The following is a 14,155-nucleotide window of genomic DNA, read 5'->3' on the forward strand; positions in this document are numbered from 1 at the left end:
CCACCTTCCTCCCCTCAACATCTCTCTCTCTCTCTCTCTCTGAATGAGGGGGCATTAAACCACAACTAACTACCGAATAAGAAAAGAAAAGCTTTCTCTTGCAATGCAGTGTGTCTGTGTACAAGCCCCCCCCATCACTTTGTGGTTAATTCCATTTGGAAACCAAAAAATGTCCATCTACACACAGACACACAGGCTGCCTCTGTGCCAGCCAGTTTCAGCAGATTACCTTTCATTGTTCCATTTTCAAAACCTTTTCCACTTAATGGAGTCAGGAAACGAAATGCCAGGGCTGAAGTAATAGGGGAAACATAAATTAGATAAGATTTGAGTGGTATCTTGTGACCGTGTGGGCTCGACACTCCCTGAGCCAGACTGAAAACAGAGTAAGGCCAGTTTACTGTAAGTGCATGTGTGTTTGTTTGTATTTAACCCACTGTCAAGAGTGGAGAAGCCCTCACAAGGCAGGGGGACAAAGGACACATTCATGGCAGTGAAGGCATTTAAAGGGAAAGTTATCCTTGCTTGACTCATCCAGACGGACACTGTGTTATAGGGAAACATATTAATCTTCTTTGTCACCAGAGACATGTGTTTTAAATGATAATTTAATAAATGATTATGGTGCAATTACAACAGCCTGATAGTTTTAATAGACATAGGCAGTAGAGGGGCAACACTGGGAGATAAAACCAACTAGAGAAGAACCCCAATTACAGCATGTAACCCTGTAGCTGGACAAAGGTAATTAGTTTGTGTGTGAAAGCACAGCCTGTGTATGTGTATGTGTGTGCGTCTGTGTCTTTATGTGTGTGTCAGTCGTATACCCTGGTGTGGAGCTGGCCTTGTCTTGTCCTTCCATGTGGTGTTCAAGGATTTTCAGGCTGAAGGACTCCTCAGTTTGTTTAGATGGTTCATGGGTGTTCATTTACCCTCATGGTGTTCTGTAGATAGAAATAATACCCCATGTTTAGTGCTCTGTTTATCACTGGTGATAGATTTTTGGACTCATGCCCTTTATGCAAATGCACACATGGATCCACATGATGACAGCCCATGCCCATTTATTTACACTACTTCATCCTCTTCTCACTCACTGTATGATATTGCCATACTCTATCGATGGATGACCAGCTCTTTTAGCCTTGTGCAGCGTGCATCGACATGAATGCAAACATGACTGTAAGTGCATCTGACTTCAGGTCTTGTAATTGCATCAGGGTTTGGGCTAAGTGACTTACAGCCAGTCTAATGACTGGATTCTCTCCGGGGCCATGAGGACACAAAGAGGAACACACGAGGACAAAACACAATCCACAAGGGTGCATACGCACAAAATAACACACACAGACACATACATAGAGATATACCAGCTGAGCTCAGTGTCACACATCAAGGTGACCTACTTTGTGTGTGCATTTGTGCATGCTGCGTGCAATAGTTTGTTCATGTGAAAAAAGCACAAGGTGAGAGTGCAGCTCAGGTTTTCATAAACGATGGCACTGATGAGAAATAGAGTGAGCGTAATGAAACAGGATGTGTCTGAAAATAGGAAAAGCTAGCATCCTGTCAAAACACATCCCATCATCTTTTCAGGGAGGGAAGACTGAAAATAAATGTTATATCAAGGTAGTTAGGGATGGAAAAGATGAGATACACAATCAGTGAAAATGTTTAGCAGGAATGTGTAAAAATTAAATTAGTTATTAAAATCATATAAATGAGCACCCATGAACCATCTAAACAAACTGAGGAGTCGTTCAGCTTGAAAATATAGATGTGCACTGTCAAATTAGAAAAGCAGTACATCTCTTAGTCCTAGAAACCACACAGGTACCTGCATACACGCATTATGAATGCAAAATGAACTAATTTAACTCTGGATAAGATGCAAGCATATTCCTCTATATATTTATCTCCCATAGAATAAACAGTAAAACATGCTGAGTAATACCTGTTATAAAAATGCATTGTGAAATTCTTACAGAAAGTGTGTACTGTACTTTGTTACTGTTATAACAAATTTGCCATAGCAGCCATAGTAAGCTATAGCTATATGACTAATGTAAAAAATCATCAGAATCATGGGCAGAAACATTGTAACACACTAGCTGTAATATCCCTGTTCTACTGAATAAAATTAGATCAAAGAAACTAACATCCCCATCTGCAGGCTGACATACATCCATTTCTTCCTGCCTGCTGCTGCAAGGTGGCTATTTTGGATAAACAGAGTTTACCCAGAGAAAACAGAGATTTACATTCTTTTTGTATTGTCCTTTGTAGAGAGTTTTGGTAAATGGAATGTGCAAAATGGGGCAGGTTATAGTTGATATTGTTATTGTGTTAACATGGAAAAAGGTGTTTGCTAAAACCTGACATTTTCATCACAGTGTTGAATTCCATTCTTGTGTCTACCTCAATAAACATTTAATAGAGTCTCAACGAAATTACATTAAAACTAATGAAGTGAGAGTTTGATTTGAGAATTACAGCCATCTTACAACATCTAATAAATCATTCATCTGTAATATTGGCTTGGAAATTAAAATGAAACTGTGGGAATTCTATGGAGTAAAACCTCACTGTGCCTCTGCCGCAATTCATCTGGACCATGAAATGGAAACAGCTAATCAATGATAGATGACTGTAATATGTTGTATAAATACTCCTGAAGTTCATATATGATGTATTGCCTTGCATATATGGTCATATATCTGCATACATGTTTGCCCGAATCACACAGCTCACATTACTCTGTAGCTTACTGTCCTCTGGTGGTGCATCCTAAATTCAGCACAGCACAGTTTGTAACTTTAAATTGTAGAACTGCTGGAGTGTCTTTCCCATTAAACACGAATCCACCCACACCTGCAGGCGTGTACACACATGCACGCGTGTACACACATACAGACACACACACAAAACACAATCTCAAACACACACATGTACACACTGAGTCTAAGTGCATCATTATCCTAAGTCACATCAAATATTAATGAAGCAGCACTTGACACAGAGATACAGAGACAGAAACAGAATGGAAGATTATATTTGCATAAAAGAGAGATGTAAAACTGAATGAGGAAAGGAGGATGAATAGTTAGTGCCATGAATTCAAAATGACTCAACCCTTAATTCTCTGCTGAGGTGCTCTGTGGGGTCCAGCATTTAAAGTGAGGACAGTGCATGTCAGGGCTGTTCAACGTGGTGTTTTCAGAATTAGACTGAGTTTAAGAAACAAAATATACTTGATGTAGTGAAAAAAAAGAGCATGGTGCTAACAAAAGTAAGAACACCGATGCACACAAACAGTGGATGTTTCAAGTCTGCGTGAATCAGTTTTTTCATATTACTAACACCAATTCAAATGACTCTTTACAATTGAGTCTCATCAATCCTCTGCTCTCATAAAAAGCAGAAGTAAATCCATGGAGTACCAGTCTAGCGCCAAACTTTGCTGGATCACGGCTGAGATTCTGGCCAAATCTAGCTAGAGCGAAGGCACAGTGGAGACCAGAGCTGAGAGGAGAGTAAATATTCATTAAGTCCAAGCCATAACAACTTTAGTCTCTAAGCCCTTGATATGGTGTCTGCCAGGTTATTTAGATGTTTTCTGCCCCCTGGTGGCCAAATATAGATTCACACAGTTTCAAATTCTCTTGGAGGGATATTGTACTGAGTATTTGGTCCATTGAGTCAGTCATAAATAAGAGACTACAATTCACGGGAGGATGTTATATGATTTTTTGAAGACAGAAACATCCTAGTGACAGAGCAATTTTGCAGTGTGTCAGTAACTTTATTTAAGAGTTGCAGGACACTTTTAAATATTATGTGTGCACAGTATATAAAAACAATTCTTTCACTAAACAGGCAGTTCAAGATTGATGTGTGAAATTGAGATTTGACCATGATGCCTGGACTTTTGTTTGAATTATGTGTATGTGAATAAGGCTGACTTTTTCAAATAAGTGTATAAAAAACTAAAATTCACATATATGCCAGAATACTAAATTTCACAAACTGACATACAAATTCAGAGTGTATGATTCAAATCCAGAGAAAATTTAACCTAAATTCAAACAGTAACTCTTACACCATATATTTGGGCCTGAATACCTGAAATGAGCGCAGGTGTGTGTGTGTGTGTGTGTGTGTGAAGTGTGTGTGTGAAAGTGTGTGTGTGAATGTATGAGTACAGTCTCATCTGTGTGCACATCAAAGATAGTCATCTATAATACATGAGGCAGTGTGTTAGAAAGCCATACCTTTGAGCATATTTCCATTTCTGACATTTATGAAAAAAAGAATGTTGTGTGTGAGAATGAGCTTCTTTTTGTTTGTTTATGTGTGTTTGTGGAATGCGCCATTTCAAGCCAAGTTGACCATCAGAAAGTCTTGTCAGACCACATGTAATTCACAGCCCTTGTTTCCATAGAAACACTGACGGGAGTTTATGGTCAAACACAAACACCTTTTTGCCTTCTGCTTTATCTCTGTCTTTCTTTCTCTCACACAGGCACACACACAAACACACATACTAATGTTCAGTTTGCAACACCACTAATTGACTGAGTTTGAATATTTATATTATGCTTTTCTAAAAGCACTGCAAAAGTGACTAATGGTGTTCTCTGAGAGGGTCAAAGAAGGTGATGTCCTCATCAGTGAGCCAGACTGCATTTCAGATTCCTCATGGTAACAATGATTTCTAAGTGAAATGAGTGGAGAAAAATCCAACAACAGCAGTAGCCTCAGAAACAACCATTCACTGCCTACCTAATATTTTATTATTCAAATTTAACGGAGGTGACGTTATACCAGGTAACCCTGTACAAGTAGGAACGACATCCCTTAGAGTTTTTCAGAGTTTTTCAAAGAGATTTAGTTTAGTGCCATGTTAGGCTGATTTGCATTTGCAAAAGCCTTTGCATCATCACTGAGCTGGAATAACTGTCATGCAGCTATTAGAAATGAAACTGGTGAAAATGGGGAAGAAGTCAACATGTATATATATATATATATATATATATATATATATATATATATATATACACACACACACACACACACACACATATATATGTGTATATATATATATATATACGCACACACATATATACGCACACACATATAGCATCTAGTGTGCTGTATTAGCTGAAAATGTACATAGATATAGAGCATATGTCCTGTGTCATTCACTAACTAAATGTACAGTCCCAGTAAAAGTCAGAGCTAGTTCTCAGAGGAGTATTATAAGGTGACAATTTAGCAGAGGAGCACAAAAATGGTCAGTATGGTCAAATTGATAAAACAATGATACACAACAAGGAACAAATTCTGAAATACAGTATGTAATAAGCAAATAATGATTAGTTGTTTGTTATCTCTTCCAAGGAAACTGTCAGGGATTTTGTTGACCTGATGGTTGGGGCCCCCACAATCACATGTTCAGTCTGAAGAGTCCTTTGGTTATTTACAGGATATGAAAGCTGAAAAAACATATTTCTACAAGTAGAAATAAAGGTTAGTCTGTTCAAGTGGATTCATTATTCCCTCTTTGTGTGTTCCTGGACAGTGTTTCCTTACTGTACTGCAGTGGGGGGACTGTAACATAAAGAACATGGACACAGAATGCTGTATTATGGGTAGACCACATAACCTCCACCAACACCAAACAATCCCAAACATATCTGTCTAGCTCTTATAATAGCAAAATAAAAAAGGAGTCTGATGACATAAATTATTTACTTAAAACAAACAAACAAAGAAAAAAAAACATAGTAAGTCATGCATAGTACACATGAAAGGCAATGTATTATATTTTAGTCTTAAACATTAAAATCATTATTTCCTGAGAAACAGATGAAAATATTGAAAAATGCCTTATATTGCAATGTTAAGCAAATTGATAAAAAAATCCTTGATTTGCAACTAAATTTTAACGGGTTCTTAACTGGCCCATGATTCAACCCTCCACCAAGTTTGGTGCAAATCAGTGTGGTACGCGTTTGCATAATTCTGCTGAAAAATAAACAGACATGGGTGTAAACATAAGCCCCTTGGTGGAGGTAACAGTAACTGCTGAACCCTCAACTCCACATAGATTTTGGACATAGTTTTACACAGAATGTAGACTCCCATCACTGGCACATAAGGAAGGAATTCTCTTAATGGCCAGCATGAACAGAGGAAGTGATTATAGCAGGCGGGTCAGACAGTGTTTCTGATTTGTCCACCAGATGGACCTATTGCACCGTGGAAAATCTGGCCTTTGTGACAAACTTGCTGCAGCCAGAGGCAAATAGAACCCATTATGGATCGCTCAGGAGGAAGCAGGTGTCCAAAATATTGCCCAAAGCCAGTGCATAACTGGAGCTACACAATGATACATTTGTCTTGTTCTCTATGTTTTCCTGCAGGCTTGGAACCCTTCTAGTAATATGTGGGGGACACAGGTTTCGCTTTGCAAGTTCTCACTGCTGAGGTCCCTGCACGGCTTCAGGTGTGTCACTGTTACAGTCCTACTGAGACACAAAATCATCAAGGCAGCTGACAGTGAAGAAATGTGACAAATTAGTTCACTGCTTTGTGGACAGTCTCTCTCCCTGATCTTCAAACCTCCGTCCCAACAGCCTGCACCACACTAATCAGCATAATGAATTCCTCCAGCATGCTTGCCTTAATGGAATCAATTACTTGTAGAGGAGGAAAAAAACTGGCAAGAAAACAACCAGCCCAGAGTAATTTACCTGGTTGGTTACAGAGAAAACTTACAGAGAAACTTATGTAGCTTGTCTGAGTATTTATGCAAAAAAACAGATGATGGTAATCTATAATTTGTTTTCTTGGTTATTAGAGTGAAAGACAGCATTAAGTGACAGAGGAGAGAGGAGATAAAAGGAGAGCATAACAAGGACGTGATGTGACAAACCCATCTGTTTTTCTGTGCGTGTATGTGCTTGCATGTGTGTGTGCATGCGCTGACTCTTGTTTCCCTTTCCCCTCCCCATGTGCACAATGTGTGTATATTTCAAACATTAATGAGCAGACTGGAGATTTTCATTAAGGGCCCATTAGTACCTCTCTTTCCCTCTGGGCCCCATTTCACTATTGCGTTCTCATTCATTCCTCTGATGCAATAACCATAGAGAGGCAGACAGCAGACATGGCTCACTGTCACAGGAATTCAGTAAACTGCAATATATCTGGCACCACTTTTAAGAGTAAAGTGGCTTTTTTTGAACTTGACTTTCAAATGGGGAGTTTTCAGAAAAAGACATCAGCTTGAAATGAGGCAGAGAGGCAAAGTGGTGAGAGGTAAATTATGAAATATGATTGTTCATTAAATAAACATTTGTGCATTAGGCCTTTTAAGTCAAGAGCTGAATGTCTGAATTATCCAAAATCAAACAGATCATATGGGATTGAACACTGGTCGAAAGCTCCTCTTGACTGACAGCTATGTAGTAGCTTGGCTATCATCCACACACTACTGACAAGCCTGGCTGGGCAAACTTTTAAAAACCTTTCAAGCAGGCGTGCTATCAAACCAGAGCACTCTTCAAACTCACTGTGGAAGCACAGCAACTCCCCAACAAGTCAAATGGCAGCAGATTTTATCTTGGGAAGTATGTTTTCAATCTTGGTCTTTCCAATCCAGTGCACATCTCAGACAGAGATGAGCAGTTTGAAATATTTGGCTGGTGTAAAAAAATCTTTCTTTTGAACATCACTAAAAATAACAAGTGTGTTTCACCACAGGGGGTTATAGCTAGGAGTGGGATGTTGCTGTGTTTTCCTTCCAGAACATTAGAGGGCAGTGGCTTTACATTTAGTACCAAAGCGGCTTCCAGATCAGCTAGAGCTCTTTGAAATACATCGGAGAGGTAGACAGCACTCAGTAGTTAGTATTAACAAGTCTCTCTGTGCAGCCTGCTGTGTGTTTCACCTTCATGCTGCTTTCACTTTATTTGCTGCATAATTTTCACTACTCATCATATGGTTCAGAAACTTTGAGACAGATGGAAAATGCAAACAGTGGCTGTCATCTGCCGCATCGAGAAGGAGAGACAAAAGGAAAGATGGACGGTTTGTCCGTGTTGACTGTTCAAAGTCAAGTAGAGTAAACCATTTCCTGTCAGAGAATTTAGAACAGAGGGGAAGGGGACAGAAGAGGGGGAGGAAATGGGGTGTGCAAGCCCAAATAGAAGTGCAGGAATGTCAGCAGTGGTTGACAGATCATGTCGGCGTGTTAAGACAAATATTGCTTGAAACGGTACAATGTCTGCCCGCAGGAAAACAGAACACTCCACAAACGTGACCACATGGACCAATGCTGTTGTTAACATGGACATTTGTCACAAAGTACAGCAGTTAGTCACAACAGCCCAGGCCCAAATACCACAGGCGCTAACAAAAGGAATCCTTGTGGTTCACTGGGGACAAAAAAATGTCTTGGGAATCGGTCTAGACATGCCTTACATTTTGATAAGTTGCTGCTTTCAGTCAAATCCGTCTTCAGCATCAGGATTAGGATGAATCCCACCTTTGCATCTGCATTGTTGTGTGCCCACATTATGCTGTACTCAGATTCCTGCTGAAACATGCAGTGCAATTACAGAACAAATATAAAAAGCAGCGTCTGAGTTGGAATCAATTCAGTGCTACCATGTAATGAAATGCCAAGTTAAAAAAGTATTCTGACTACTGTATTTTTCACATACTTGTACTTTTCTAGAGTCACTGATACTTAAAATCAAGGATTGTTTGCTGTTGTCTAAATCAGGAGGTTATTGCATGTCAGCTAGATTTTATCCCTTTTTCCTTATGATAGAAGGTAAAAAAGAGGATTCTTACAAGGAAAATATAGTAATCGCTGCATTGCTGAATTGGAACAGCATTGGTGGGAATTCATAATGATAAGAGTCAGGATCTAACACTTGGATGTGCAGTACCTACAACTACAACCTACTTTGGTACCACTTTCTAATTAGAGACTTTTATAATTTGTAACTAATTAAAGTTTTAACAAAGAACATTTAGAGAAAAATAAGTGATAAACTAATTAATAATGACTCAGTTAGTTAGTGAAAAACAACTAAGGTCTCTCCTGTTCTGTTTGGTAATAAAATGTTATCTATGAGAAATTGGAAACAGTCCAGATACTTTTTTTCACAGTGTGGCAACACAAAAGTTGTTCTTATTAATAGCTGCAGGATTGGTAAGTTACTTATTAACCATCATTTAAAGCCAGTTACAGCACACATAAAAGATGACTTATTAGAAACAGGTCCTACTACTTTTATACATTTCCTTAGCGCAAGCAAATAGCTTTTAGTTATGGCAGTTAAGTCAGTTCTTCTGCTTGATGGTTCAGTTGTCTTTCCTCCGCTGCAGGCAAAGTCACTCGCACACAAACCAACTTCTGTCAGGTCATTTGTGTACCAAGACAAATCGTACAGTAGTGGGACACAGTGAAGTGGTTTATCAGTCTTTGAGAGCCTGGCACTGAGGTGCCAGAGGGTAAGAGAACACACTCAGGAGAAGGCATGCTAAGTGGCTATGACAGATGAGAGCTATCAGCAAGCATTCTTCTGGGTCTAGTTTGGACCAATTCAGATCTGTGCATGCATGCACACAAGCACAACAACACACAAAGAGATGCTCAAACATTGGCAAATGCAACAAACAAATAAACATTAATTTGTGAGATAATACATGTTTAGTTGATTGAAGTGTCCTATGGGGAACAATTAGGAGCAAGGGAGCTGTTCAGAAGGTTTTACCACAAGTATGCCAGGGCCAGATTTGGGAGCAATTACACATAAATGCAACAGAGACAGGCAAATTCTTCATAGCAGAGCGGTCTGGTCCCTGGTACAGTATGGAACCCAAAGCACAGGCAACAACACATTCTGTACTGGACTCTGAAAACTAGTAGAACTCAGTCCAGGACAAATTATTACACTAAGTCTGAGATCAAAGGTATTGTAGCAGCAATCAACTTGACCTGCTTGACCTCCAGCTGTCAGCATATGAGAGTCTTTGGAGGGACAAGGGTGTGTATGTGAGTATGTGTATGCATGTCTGTGTGTGTCTGTGTGTGTGTGTGTGTGTGTGTTAAAGTAAGAAATGGAGTAAACAAGGACACACACAGCTGTTGATGTGAAGCACCTGCCCACCTACTATCATCCAACTACAGAGCTACAATTTCAGAAATTCAGTTTTGGATCTGAAATTTCAATCAAACCTTTGTCACTTGTCAGAAAGAAAATAACTGCAGGAACAAGTTGGAACTGTCAACATGCGAAGAGCTGGTCTGACAAAACAGGTCCCCTTGTGGAGAGTCTGCAGCCTGTTCAGTGTGAATGCATAAGTTTGTACCAGCAATGTTGATGAAATGATTTTTATTTAGAAAAGAATAATTGTACATTGCACATAAATCTTTAAAATTATTGTGATGGGACAGGTTTTTGGAATGCTTGGGCTGCCTTTACGCGGGGGCTGAAGGGTGGAGGCATGTGCTGCTGTTGCGCTGCTTCCAGTGGAGGCTGCCAAAAAAGATCATTTTGAAATTTTACACAAAGTGGCTATGATGTTGCATTAATTGGATTTTTAGCCACATAGGGGCAGCACAACAACACAGAGATATTATCACCCTGTACATTTTTTAGGCTGCTTTCAGACCAACACTAGTCTGACACTTCATCGACACAGTGGAGGCGCCAAAGCAGGGGGGCTCTGGCAAAACAACATATATATTCTAGATGCAACTTTAAAGTGCATAACTGAATTTGCTGGGTGGGTGCACATGAAAACTTTATGCTGAGAGAATAAATTTATACAATATTGTCCTTGACGTTGGGATGAAGACAACATGTACAGGCATGCGTAAGATTAAAAGAGAGGGCAGTGGAGAGGAAAGAGACATTTCAAGAGAATGAAGTGTGTGACATAGCACAATGAGTGCGACTGAGGCATAGCACTGTACAATCCCTGTGGTTAGTGTGTCTGAAAATATGTCTGCCAGATTTTTTTTCAAAGTAAAATTGCAGTTAAATTGGGAATCTGAGTTTATCCGATCTACAAAAGAAGCTCTTTGAACTGGCTATCTATGTCACCTGTCATTCCTTTCCACGTCAGCAGACTCCCACTGATACCGACTTACCATGGCAAAGCGAGTACAGGCTTGTGAAGAGGGGAGTAACTGATGACTCCGCTTGTGCATTTCAGATGAAATTGGAAAATCCCAGAGAATGTCATCACAAAAAACAAGGATTAATATCAGAGAAAAATAGTATATATTTATATGTGTGAGTGCCACTGTGTGGAAATGTATTAATCACGTTGTGGGGACTCAAAGGTTCACAACTACCATACAGAGACTCAACTGCCATGTGGGGACAAAAAGCTGGTTCCAACAAGATAAACCATTAATGTGATGGTTAAAGCTTATTTTTAGTTAGGTAATAGTTGGGATTAAATATGTCTTGATCTTGGTTAAGACTCAAGAGAATGAACACAAGTAAATGCAGTGGCCTCCCAACTGACATAAACAAGTTGGTGTGTATGTGTTTATAAAGAGAACAAGATCATCCAGCCTCAATACTGCGACTGCTTCCCGTGTGTACACTTACCCTGCTCTATCTCACATTGTATTTCATACCAAGTCACATAAATCACTGAAGTGACTGCAGAGAGCAGTGATACCAGTATCATTTGTGAGTTGTGAAGAACAAACATAAGACCTTTGTTATCGTAGAGGAATTTTTTGTTTTGGGCACACTCTAAACATGATTTCTCTCCATCCAATTCCTCATATATAAAAAAAGCAAATAAAAAAATCCTGAACTGCCTGTGCCAGTCTGGAAATATTGGGTAAGTTGGAACTTTTCAACCATTTTCCTCTTCTTATCTCTTTTTAAGTCTTTTCTGTTCCTCTTCTTACTGCCTCATGACCAGCATAAACCTCTGTCTGAAAGCCCCTCTCCCTGAGTGACAGCAGTGAGGTTATTATTGTGTGTGTAGTATATGTGAGTCTTCCTTGTCTGTGTGGGTGTGCTTGTGTGGTTCTGTACTTTGGTGCGAGATTGTATGTGAATGTGTGTATTTATGTGCACTGACAGCAGACTTTGAGCAGAGCTGGACAGGCCGTCTGTTGCTGATAGGAGAGTTACTCCCTTGACAGTTCCTGAAGGGAGGTGCTGATAGAACAACCCATCTGAGTGACCTTGATCCAAACCAAAGCACCTCAGTATCTTGCCTTGTCTGAGGATGCGGACCTAACAATTATACATCAGTTGAATTATAAAAAATAACTTCTTGACATTGTAACACACTTGTTCTGCTGTGACTCTGTGTGATTCATGGGAATATGTTGACCAAATGTGGAACTGTTTATTAGTCATGGCGTTTGCTACAGAGGAACACATTATTCATGTTTTCATGTCCTGGAACAGTTGATGTTAATTGATTACAAAACTACAAGGCTGTCACAATGCTACTGATGTAATGTGCATGTCACTACTTGATACATGCTTGGATCTGTGTAAAGGTTTTTGGCACCTTTTCATTGAGAAATACAACAAGGCCTCAAGAGTAATGCTCGTTGCATGTGTCTGTGTATCTCTGCCTGTGTGTTTGCACACATGTGCCTATTTTTGCAGCAAAAGACTGTTTAATACCTGTGTCACCCCGGGCGCAGTGCAATTAAAATCCAATACTCTCCAGGAGTCCATAACATGCTGGGTTTACTGACAGCAAACAGAACTCAAATGGCCAACAGAGAAGGGGCGAGGGTTTTTTATTTGAAGAGCACAGCAACAAAATGATGGAAAATATGATCACAGAGGTTGTACTGCAAGCAAATGTGAACATCTTTTAGATGCACTGTTGGGTAGCTGCTGTGAAAACTGTTGTCAGTTCAGATTCACAGATATTCAAAAGATGTACACACAGATGGAAATTCCTCAGAGGGGAATCATGCTGTTCGTTATCAGAGGTGAGGAAACGTGGGTGGTATGATGGGACAACAGTAAAAAAGGCTAAGGCATAAGTATTTATCTTTTAAGTTTAGAGTACCAAATTGACAATGGAGCTTTAATGAGAGCACATGCAAGGATGTCTAAGGGCCACATGAAGTGATTTGATAGGGAAAAAAGTGCAGTTTCCCAATCAAAGTGTCTCTTTCCCCAGATGAGTACTCCACCTTACTTGTGACATGGCTACAGTATAGCGTAACATTTTCCATGCCTAAAAATAAAATTACACATCAGCAACTACAGCTTAGTCTATATCGCATGATCAGTGACTGATAACAATGACATCAAGTAGTCTCATCCCCTGCTTCCACTGAAATTAGGTCATTTATTCTCTGCAGTGATGTACTGTGCTTTCTTTCTTCTCACTTTAACGCCAATTTTCACTTTAAGACCTAACATCCTCATGTGTTTGCAAAGTTAATTGCTCTCACAGAGGTGACCCTCTGGTGAACTTTGCTGCTCAACATTTAAGAGAGCATGTGCAAAAGGCCACTTGTAGGTAAAACGTGACAACTGACTCAAAATAAAAGCTTTTTTAAGGGGGCTATGGATGGTGAGCTATATCACTTTTCTTTACAAATGTATAGGCTAATGAACCACCACTGGTTTAGAGTAACACTGATCACAGAGCGAGCAGGCTTTTACTGGATTAGAACTGAAAACATTATATGGTGCTGATGACGGCCTTAATCTCTAAGTATGGAAGCACGATAGTAATCGTCTTTGTTCAACCCCTGCTGTAACTGGCGAGATTAAGTAAACTTTGATAATTTAGATGAAGCTTTTATACATGTGATTCTGTTAACCACTTCTGTCAAAACAGTAGCTGAGATGTGTTACTGCATGAGAACAGTTATATATGCGCCATCAAAGAAACCCAGTAAGCATGGGCTCCGTGATTTGCAGGTCAAAAGAAACCTAGAACTGTAGTTTAAAACTGAGCTGAATTTGAATGTTGCCTGATGTCTATGCAGATTTACCCACTTTTTAAACTATTTTTCAGTGTGAGGCAGAACCTGCCAGTACACTGAGTTATGCATTACACTGAAATGTCATTGAAAGAACAGTTAGTTGTTACACAGAAAAAAAAAATCAGTAACACACCAATA

Source organism: Lates calcarifer, linkage group LG21 (genome assembly GCF_001640805.2).
Source record: "Lates calcarifer isolate ASB-BC8 linkage group LG21, TLL_Latcal_v3, whole genome shotgun sequence".
In the NCBI taxonomy this organism is placed as follows: domain Eukaryota; kingdom Metazoa; phylum Chordata; class Actinopteri; family Centropomidae; genus Lates; species Lates calcarifer.